At 41.2% G+C, this 9,904-nt stretch overlaps 1 protein-coding gene across 8 annotated transcripts in view; it reads left to right on the forward strand.

The window, feature by feature from the left end:
- LOC308605916 (uncharacterized protein) overlaps positions 1-9,904 on the forward strand; it is a 90,643-nt gene that overhangs the window by 17,410 nt on the left and 63,329 nt on the right. The window contains exons 7-10 of one of the 8 annotated variants that reach the window (XR_014013740.1): positions 25-222; positions 5,165-5,308; positions 5,576-5,671; positions 5,973-6,395. The exons of 3 other annotated variants lie outside the window; for them this stretch is intronic. The gene's annotated coding sequence lies outside the window, so the exon portion shown is untranslated. Of the gene's footprint in view, positions 1-24; positions 223-5,164; positions 5,309-5,575; positions 5,672-5,972; positions 6,396-8,266; positions 8,570-9,904 lie in introns of those variants that run through there. 4 more of the 8 variants (XR_014013741.1, XR_014013739.1, XR_014013742.1 and 1 more) reach the window with 4 other exon arrangements.

Below are 9,904 nucleotides of genomic sequence, written 5' to 3' on the forward strand. Positions count from 1 at the left end.
ACCACAGACATTTTTTTCTTGCAGTTCTGGAGGCTGGAAGTCTGAGATCACAGTGTCAGCAGGGTTGATTTCTTCCAAGGTCTCTCAGCTTGAAGATGGCCATCTTCTCCTCGTGTCTTCACATTATACCAGTTATATTGGATTAGGACCCACCGTAATAACTTCACTTAAACTTAATTACCTCTTTGAAGACCTTATCTCCAAATACAGTCACATTCTGAGGTACTGGAGGTTATGACTTTAACATATGGATTTGTGGGGAACACAGTTAAGCCCATAACAGTGTTATTTGTCAGTGAATGCCATTCAAGTTTATATTGGGCTAACTGATGGATCTGTCTGGTCGTCAGTGAACGGTAGTGTCTTTTCCAGGTTTGGCAGTTAACAAAGGGTCATATGGTCAGTATCTGGGGAGGCCCACGTGTGTCTGTGTTGAGAAGCTGGAGCTTTGGAGGCCCAGAATCCCTGGGCCACTGGGACGGACAATGAATGTTACTTTCTCTTCAGTCCTTCAAGTGAGTCCCTCTTTAGGGAAATACATGTATACATACATAGGCACTATACACACAAACATATGTATTTTCTGTAAAAGTAGTTGCTCCCTTGGGGACAAAGATAAGAAATAGCCACTATAGGGAAGAGGAAAGATTCCGTTTATGGAAAGTGCTTTAGGCTGAAAAATGAAGTAGAAGCTCTTCAGCTGTTCCTTCCTCAGTGGAGGACCATGGATGCTCGTTGGAAGAGTTGATTTTTGAAGGAATATACCCTGGATGCCTCTAAGAAGCTTCATTCACTCATTTCTGCCCCTGAGTAGCACTGCATTTGGGCTGTGCACATTTTCCTTTAATGGTGTTGCAAAGAGTCAGATATGAAGGTCCTGGGTCCTCAACCTCAAGTCCTGATATTTGAGATACAGGATGGGAGGTGAGGGGCCCTGTGATCTGGGAGGATGCAGGAAAGTCACAGAAGCTCATCACCAGAAAATAATTTGTGGCCATGTTTGATGGAAGATGAGATCAAGATAATCCAGGAAGTTGGTGACTTACCCCAGAAGTCTTTCACCCAGGCTCCAGGGTTTGGGCTGTAGAAAGCCGTGGAAGTGCTAGCTAGCTTCAGTTCTGCTGCTCTTGGGGCAAGCATGGAGCCTGAGGTTTGTGTGTTTCTATCTTTTAAAAAAAATTTTCATTGAGATATAGTTGATGAACAGTATTATGTAAGTTTCGAGTGTGCAGCATAGTGATTCACAATTTTTAAAGGTCAACTCCATTTATAGTTATTATAAAATATTGGCTCTATTCCCTGTGTTATACAATATATCCTTGTAGCTCATTTATTTTATACATAGTAGTTTGTACCTCTTAATCTCCTACCCCATCTTGCCCCTCCCCACTTCCCTCTCCCCACCGGTAACCACTAGTTTGGTCTCTGTATCTGTGAGTCTGCTGCTTTTTTGTTATATTCGCTAGTTTTATTTCTTAGATTCCACATATAAGTGATATACAGTATTTGTCTTTCTCTGACTTATTTCACTTAGCATAACACCCTCAAAGTCCATGCATGTTTTTGCAAATGGCAAAATTTCATTCTTTTTTATGGCTGAGTAGTATTCTATCATATATATATATACACCAGATCTTCTTTATCCATTCATCTGTTGATGGATACTTAGTTTCCTTCCATATCTTGGCTATTGTAAATAGTGCTGCTGTGAACATAGGGGTACATGTATCCTTTTGAATTAATGAGTTCATTTTTTAGATATATACCCAGGAATGAAATTACTGTTTCATATGGTAGTTCTATTATTAGTTTCTTTTTTTTAAATTGAAGTATAGTTGATTTACAATGTTGTGTTAGTTTCAGTCATACAGCAAAGTGATTCAGTTCCATATAGGAACTTTTCCATTATAGGTTATTACAAGATATTGAATATAGTTCCCTGTGCTATACAGTAGATCCTTGTTGTTTATCTGTTTTATATGTAGTAGTGTGTATCTGTTAATCCCAAACTCCTAATTTATTCCTTCCTCTCTCCCCGCTGTTTTTAGTTTTTTGAGAAACCTCCATACTGTTTTCCACAGTGGCTGAACCAATTTGTGTGTGTTTCTATCTTTGTGGAAGAAAGTGGTTTCATGTACCACAGTGTTATAAGGGATGGTTTCAGAAGTTCAGGTTTTGCCTCTGTGACTACGTGGCCATCCTCCAAGGGAGCTCTGGGTAGTAAACTCCTTTAAGGAAGTAACAAGGAGAGCTAAGTTTTATTCTGAGGGTATCTGGTAAGGGAATACAACCATTGTTAAGGTCATGTGCTTGGAGAAAGGCAGACCTGGGTGCAGATTGTAGTTCTAACACATAGAGTATGTTCCTGAGCGAGATATTTAATCCCAAAGCCTTAAAGAGAAATACATATATTTGGTCACTGTCTCTGGTTCCTGACACAGAGGTCATGAAACCCTTGTAATTTCCTGAGTGATGGGGGTGATAGGAGCATCTTACACAGAGCTCTTAAATCCCTTGGAATTTCCTGGGTGATAGGAGTGTCTTTTGTTCTAATAAAGTGACCCTGGGTGGGCTCCTGAATGGGGCTGATCACCAGAAAGGCCAAATCATGATTAGAAGCGTGGAACTCTCCACCCCATCCCTTATACTATGGGGAAGGGAGCGGGACTAGAGATTGAGTTAATAATCAATTATTCATTTAAATATATATATATATGTACATATATATGTAGTCATTTATCTTTAAAATGTATCCATGAGTCAAGTGGGTCATTTTTTTAAAAAGTAAAGGCAGTATATATATATATATATATATATATATATATATATATATATATATATATATATATATGTATGTATGTATGTATGTATTTTGGCGGTACGCGGGCCTCTCACTGCTGTGGCCTCTCCCGTTGCGGAGCACAGGCTCCGGACACGCAGGCTCAGCGGCCATGGCTCACGGGCCCAGCCGCTCCGCGGCCTGTGGGATCTTCCTGGACCAGGGCGCGAACCCGTGTCCCCTGCAATGGCAGGCAGACTCTCAACCACTGTGCCACCAAGGAAGCCCAAGGCAGTATATTTTTAATAATATATTTAATGATATATATATGTTTATCAAATGAGGAAGTTCCCTTTTGTTTGGGGGGGTCCCCAAGACCCCCCTCAGGTTTGATAATTTGCTAGAAGAACTCACAGAACTCAGAAACCTTGTTATCCTCAAGGTTACACTTATTACAGAAGGGATAGAGACTAAAATCAGCAAGGGAAAAAGGAAAAGCCACACCCACAATGTGATTTAAGGTGGAGGCTGTGGATCCCATGGTGTCAGTGGACCTCTGCAGAGACTGCAGACTGAAGTGAAGCACGTGGGTGTCCTCCCAGGCTGATGTGACGCAGCCCCAGTTCAGCCTCTGGACATCGGGCTCAGGGGGCTCCCCTGGGTGGTGGCACTCCCTGCCTGCTGTCACACAGTTATGCCAAGAAAGCAATGCTCACTATTACGTATAAAATAGATAACCAACAAGGGCCTGTGGTAAAGCACAGGGAACTATACTCAATATTTTGTAATAACCTATAAGGGAGAAGAATCTGAAAAAGAATATATATGTAAATATATATATATATGAATGTATAACTGGATCACTTTGCTGTACACCTGAAACTATCACAACATTGTAAATCAACTGTACTTCCATTTAAAAATCAGTAAAGGGAAAAAAAAAAGTCACACTGCCCATGACTCCATCGTGGGAGGGCAGCTGGAAGCTCCATGTTGGCAACTTCCCTGGGCTCTGCCCTTCAAGCCTCTTCCCTTGGCTGATGTTCATCTGTATCCTTTAACTGTAATGAACCCTCACTTTCAGCAGAGCAGCTTTCAGTGAGTTCTGAGCCCCCTTGCAGTATTCCTCTTATGGAATATTGTCCCTAACTGCAGTAGCTCTGTGCTGCCTTTTGGATAATTTCTAGCTCACTAATTATCCCTCCAAGGCCTATACATAAGCTTTTAACTTGTGTGGACACATAATACAGGCGTATATGTTTCTTTACTTTTTTTCTCAAATCTGCCTAATTTTCTCTTTATAGTTTCCTGTTCTTTTTTTTTTTTTTTTTTTTCCCAAGGATTTTGACTTCATTATTGGGACTTCCCTGGCGGTCCAGTGGTTAAGACTTCACCTTCCAATGCAGGGGGTACAGGTTCAGTCCCTGGTCAGGGAGCTAAGATCCCACATGCCTAGGGGCCGAAAAACCAAAACATAAAAGAACAGAAGCAATATTATAACAAATTCAAGGAAGACTTTAAAAATGGTTCACATAAAAAAATGGATTTTAACTTTATTATTAACTGTTGATTCTCTGGGCCAAGAATAGTGCTTGGTACACACTAGATGCTCCATAAATACCTTTGAATGAATATACAGTCAATATTTCTATGGGGTTTAGAGGTTTCTTATTTAATTCTTATTTTTCAAGGGAAGGATCATTTTAATCCCTATTTTATAAATGAAGAAAATGAGGTTTAAAAGCATTCATATGTATAGGGCTTAAGGCCCCCTATAGTTTCCTGTTCTGTAGACTTTTTTTTTTTTTTTTTTTTTTTTGGCTGTGCTGCGCAACTTGCAGGATCTTAGTTCCCCAACCAAGGATAGAACCTGGGCCCTCGGCAGTGAAAACTCAGTGTTCTAACCACTGGACCACCAGGGAATTCCCTAAAATACTTTATTCTTTATAACATTTTAAACACATTTATTAAACATGTCATCTCTTGTAATTCTGGCATCTCTTGTCTCTACATGGTGAATTCTGATCCACCAAGTCAGGGAAGGCCCTTGATGAATGTAATAATATGTTCTATTAATCTTGATATCACCCCCATGTGTATAGTGTTTGGCAAATAAGTACATATATGTAGAGTTATGTATATATAGTTCTTGGTTAGCAAGAGGATGTTACGGCTACGCATTATAGAAATTTCTCATTTGTTGAATAAATAGAATTATGAATGTATAATTGCAGAATATCCCAATAGGGTTTTCCTTCTACTACAAGGTGTTTTTTTAAAAACTACTTGTATTAATGCAGCCTATTTGGTGAAAATAACAGAATAACTTCCTTTACATGCCTTCTTCCTTACATCAATAGAAGGGAAACACTTTATATTAAACAGGACCGTGTTGTGACAGGAATCCCTGACATATGACGACATGGCTATGAAGTTCACGTGGGAGGAGTGGCAGCTCCTGGGCCCTGATCAGAAGGACCTGTACCCCGATGTGATGCTGGAGAACCATAGCAACCTGATGTCTTGTGGGTGAGGACATGTCCCCTGTGTCCCTCAGAGAATCTTCAGTCAGTGGCCATTTTTCTCAGCTGCTTAATGCTTCAGTATCTGCAATGCTCTCAAGGAGTAGATTCTCAGATCCTTCTCTGCTCCAGACAAGTGTATAATGTTCCCTCTCCTGAGAGAAAAGCCTCTCCTTTGCAGATGTGAAAACTTCCCTCAAAGGTAGCTTTCTCCCATCTTGACATCCCAGCCCAATTTGATGTGTCTAAGTCTTCCGTCATTTCCCGTGGACAGGGTGTCAAGCCTGCAGACCAGATGCATCCTCCAAGTTGGAACGAGGGGAAGAACCATGGCCAATAGAAGAGGAAAACCGCAGTTGAACCTGTTCAGGTGTGTAGCTGATAACCAGCAAGATGGGCGGCCAGGGAAGTCATATTCTAGTCAGTAAGAGAAAGTCCCATGGCTGTGAGAGTGTTTGAGGATGTCTAAATAACTGCACCTCGTATCTATCTATCTTCCCATATGAGAGCTTTTTCTTCACAGGTGTTTAAAGGGAAATAGACCCCCATTTCTTCCTCTGAGATCTGATCCCAGTGGTCCCTGTTTATTTTACTTACATCTTGATTTTCTTTGTTGTTTACCTACTTTTCTTCTTAGGTTTCTTACATCTTCTCCTTTTTTTCTGTCACAGAATCTCTGCCTATTTCTTCCACCTACCTTGCTACAAGATTCTACCTTCCAGCTCTTACTCCAAAGATCTTTGAAGGGACCTCCCTGGTGGCGCAGTGGTTAAGAATCCTCCTGCCAGTGAAGGGGACACGGGTTCGAGCCCTGGTCCAGGAAGATCCCACATGCCACAGAGCAACTAAGCCCGTGCGCCACAACTGCTGAGCCCACGGCCGGAACTACTGAAGCCTGCGTACCTAGAGCCCATGCTCAGCAACAAGAGAAGGCACCACAATGAAAGGCCTGCGTACCGTAATGAAGAGTAGCCCCTGCTCGCCACAACTAGAGAAAGCCCACACACAGCAACGAAGACCCACTGCCGCCAAAAATAAATAAATTTATTTTTTTAAAAAAGGAAAATTATCTTTGAATTCAGCAGTCTTCTAACTAGTGCATCTTCCTGCTTCGTTGGGAAATAGTGATTTCCCTTCCTGACATTTAACCCCACGTTAAATGCTGTACCCACACCATAACCTGATCTCTGTGTGTTTATATGGTTTCTTAGCTTCTTGCTATAGATTAAATGTTGGGGTCCCCCCAGTCATGTGCTGAAACCCTAACCACAAGGTGATGGTATTAGGAGGTGGGGCCTTTGAGAGGTGATTAGGTCATGAGGACCCAGAGAGAGCTCTTGTCCCTTATCCCATGTGAGGTGGGGGCTAGAAGGCGCTGTCTATGAGGAAGCAGGCCCTCACCAGGCACCAAATCTACTAGCGTCTTGATCATGGACTTCTTAGCCTCTGGAACCAGGAGAAGTAAATTGCTGTCCTTTCTAAACCACCCAGTCTATGGTATTCTGTTATAGCAGCTTGAATGGACTAAGACTTCTCTTTGCCCCAGTCTGGAATTCTCCAGAGGTTCTGTTTTCTTTAGTCCCTCTCCCACAATTTGAACTCATCCGGAAGCCGAGTCTCACTCTATCATATACCCTCATTTCCTCCACCTCTCTCCATCTCCTTTGCTCCTTCAGACCACTTCTCATAGTTTGTAGCTTCTTCCTTTTTTTCTTTGCTTGTTTTTTAAATTAATTTATGGAAGTATAGTTAATTTACAGTGTTGTGTTACTTTCAAGTGTTCAGCAAAGTGATTCCGTTACACACACACACACACACACACACACATATATTCTTTTTCAGGTTCTTTTCCATTATAGGTTATTACAAGATGTTGAGTATAATTCTCTGTGCTGTACGGTAGGTCCTTGTTGTTTATTTTATACATAGTAGTGTGTATATGTTAACCCCAAACTTCTAATTTACCCCTCCCCTGGCTTTTCCCTTTTGTAACCATAAGTTTCTTTTCTATGTCTGTGAGTCTATTTGTGTTTTGTAAATAAGTTCATTTGTATCATTTTTTTAGATTCCTCATATAACTGATATGATATCTGTCTCTGACTTGCTTCACTTAATATGATAATCTCTAGGTCCATCCATTTATTATTTATTTACTTATTATTATCTCATTTTTGTTAACCAGGATGTCAACACAACTGAGAAGAAAGAGTATGTTCGTGTGTCCCCAACACCAGCACTATGGCCAGTACATAATAGGCATTTAACAAGTATTTGCTGAATGAAAGAAAGCAGCCCTTGTAATTTTTAAAAAAATATTTATTTATTTGGCTGTGCTGGGTCTTAGTTGTGGCACATGGGATCTTCATTGCCGAGTGTGCGATCTTTTAGTTGCAGCTTGCAGGCTCTTAGTTACGGCATGCAGGATGTAGTTCCCTGACCAGGGATCCAACCCTGGCCCCCTGCATTGGGAGCACAGAGTCTTAACTACTGGACCGCCAGGGAAGTCCCAACCCTTGTAATTTTGGATCAGGTTTTCCTACCACCTCTATTTTCTTTTCTAACGGTGCCTTTCTTGTTTTTTTTTTTTAGTACCTTTGCACATTTTGCAAGGCAGTATTTAGAAAGCAGCCAGATCTACATTTATTCATTGTGAATTACCTCAACTTATTTGTACACTGCTTTTGCGACTTGATTTCTGTGTATTGTGGTTTTCCCAATGTCTAAGAAAGGAACATTTTTTAAATTTTATTGAACTATAGTTGATTTACAATGTTGTGTTAATTTCTGCTGTACAGCAAAGTGATTCAGTTATACATATATATGCATTCTTTTTCATATTCTTTTATATTATGGCTTATCACAGGATTATAAGGAACATTATTAAAGATTCTTTTGTACTGAGATCATGCAACCAACACTAAAGAGCTGATCCACACCTAAGCATTCACGTTCTCATCTTTTCTAGAAGTCAAGCAAGTTGATGATCAACTGCGGGAACACTTGCATAACCAAAGATGCCTAAAGCGGATGAACAATGCCATGAACATCATGCCTTTGAAAATACTGTTCATCCAGCCCAAAAGCATTTTCCTTTAAGACAAAATCATGGAAATTCTGCCAATTTAAATGTAGTAAAAGCAGAACAGAAGCTATGAAATAACCCTGTGGAGTGTAACAGAGATGGGAAATCCTTTCTCTTTATAAAGCATGAGCAAATTCATACTAAAATTGCCTGAAACTGGAAAACTCAGCAGCACTAAGGCTCAATTCATTAAGCATCAGAGAGATCGCAGAGTTGAGAAATCCCATGTATGCAGTGAATACGGGGAATCCTTCATCAGGAAGTCTCGGCTCACTAAACATCAGAGAATTCACCTGGGAGAGAGACCCCCATGGATGCAGCATACGTGGGAAAGCACATACCACAAAGTCCAGGCTCACCGAACACCAGAAAATCCATACAGGAGAGAAACCTTACGTAAATGCTAAATGTGGCAAAGCTTTCCTCATTGAATCACGTCTCATTTTACCTCAGAAAACTCAGACTGGAAAGAAACCCTCTATATGTAGATTGTGGAAATGGTTTCATCCCGAAGGTCAGTTTCATTGTACATTGGAACAAAGTATAGGAGATGAAAAGAGGTAAGATCCCCTTGGGATGTACTCGAGAAGAAACCTTGTATTTATTTGTTCACAGGCCTATCACCTTTGAGAGTTACATCACTTCAAAGATTCCATCCCCTCTGTGACCTGCTCAATTAGACAAGTGATTTTCCTTATGTTTTTCATTCCTTCTTACTCTTATGAGCGGGGCTCTTATCCCCTCTTCTTATCCAGAGACTTTCCCTTGATCTATTAAACATATCCTGCTAAAAAACCTTGAGTCCTGCTTAAAGAACAAGAAATGAAAATTTGCTATGCAGTAGCTACCCTACATTTCCATCACAAACCCTGGATTATCGGGTAAATTTACTCCAACATAATTTTTTTTTTTCCTGCGGTACGCGGGCCTCTCACTGTTGTGGCCTCTCCCGTTGCGCAGCACAGGCTCCGGACGCGCAGGCTCAGCGGCCATGGCTCACGGGCCCAGCCGCTCCACGGCATGTGGGATCCTCCCGGACCGGGGCACGAACCCGGGTCCCCTGCATCGGCAGGCGGACTCTCAACCACTGCGCCACCAGGGAAGCCCCAACATAATATTTTTAAGCACCTAAACTTGCCCATCTAATATTTATTCAAACCTGTAATGTAGTCTTCAGATAATTGAGAACAGGAAAATTTCAAGATTGATTTGCGTTTTACAAGGATCACCTTGCCTGTTCTATGAAGATGAGATCATATGGGTCAAGGATATAAGCAGGGACAATTCTAGTATCTCAGGTGAGAGATTGGGCCAGCATGGTAATGATGGTCCAGTGAGAGAAAATGAAACTGACTTCCTGCTTTGACCTTTCGTTATATGACTTTTATCGGGTGCTTTCTGAGACTTACAAGGTCCTATGGGGTTGAACGTAATTGAAGAAAGTAGGTGAACCTTGCATCTGTGCCACAGCCTGTGTTCTCAAGATCTGTTTCCCCAGGGTGAATGAGCGTTCTAGCTCAG

The sequence above is a fragment of the Mesoplodon bidens genome (assembly GCF_964165515.1).
Source record: "Mesoplodon bidens genome assembly, chromosome: 18".
Classification (NCBI taxonomy): Eukaryota; Metazoa; Chordata; class Mammalia; order Artiodactyla; family Ziphiidae; genus Mesoplodon; species Mesoplodon bidens.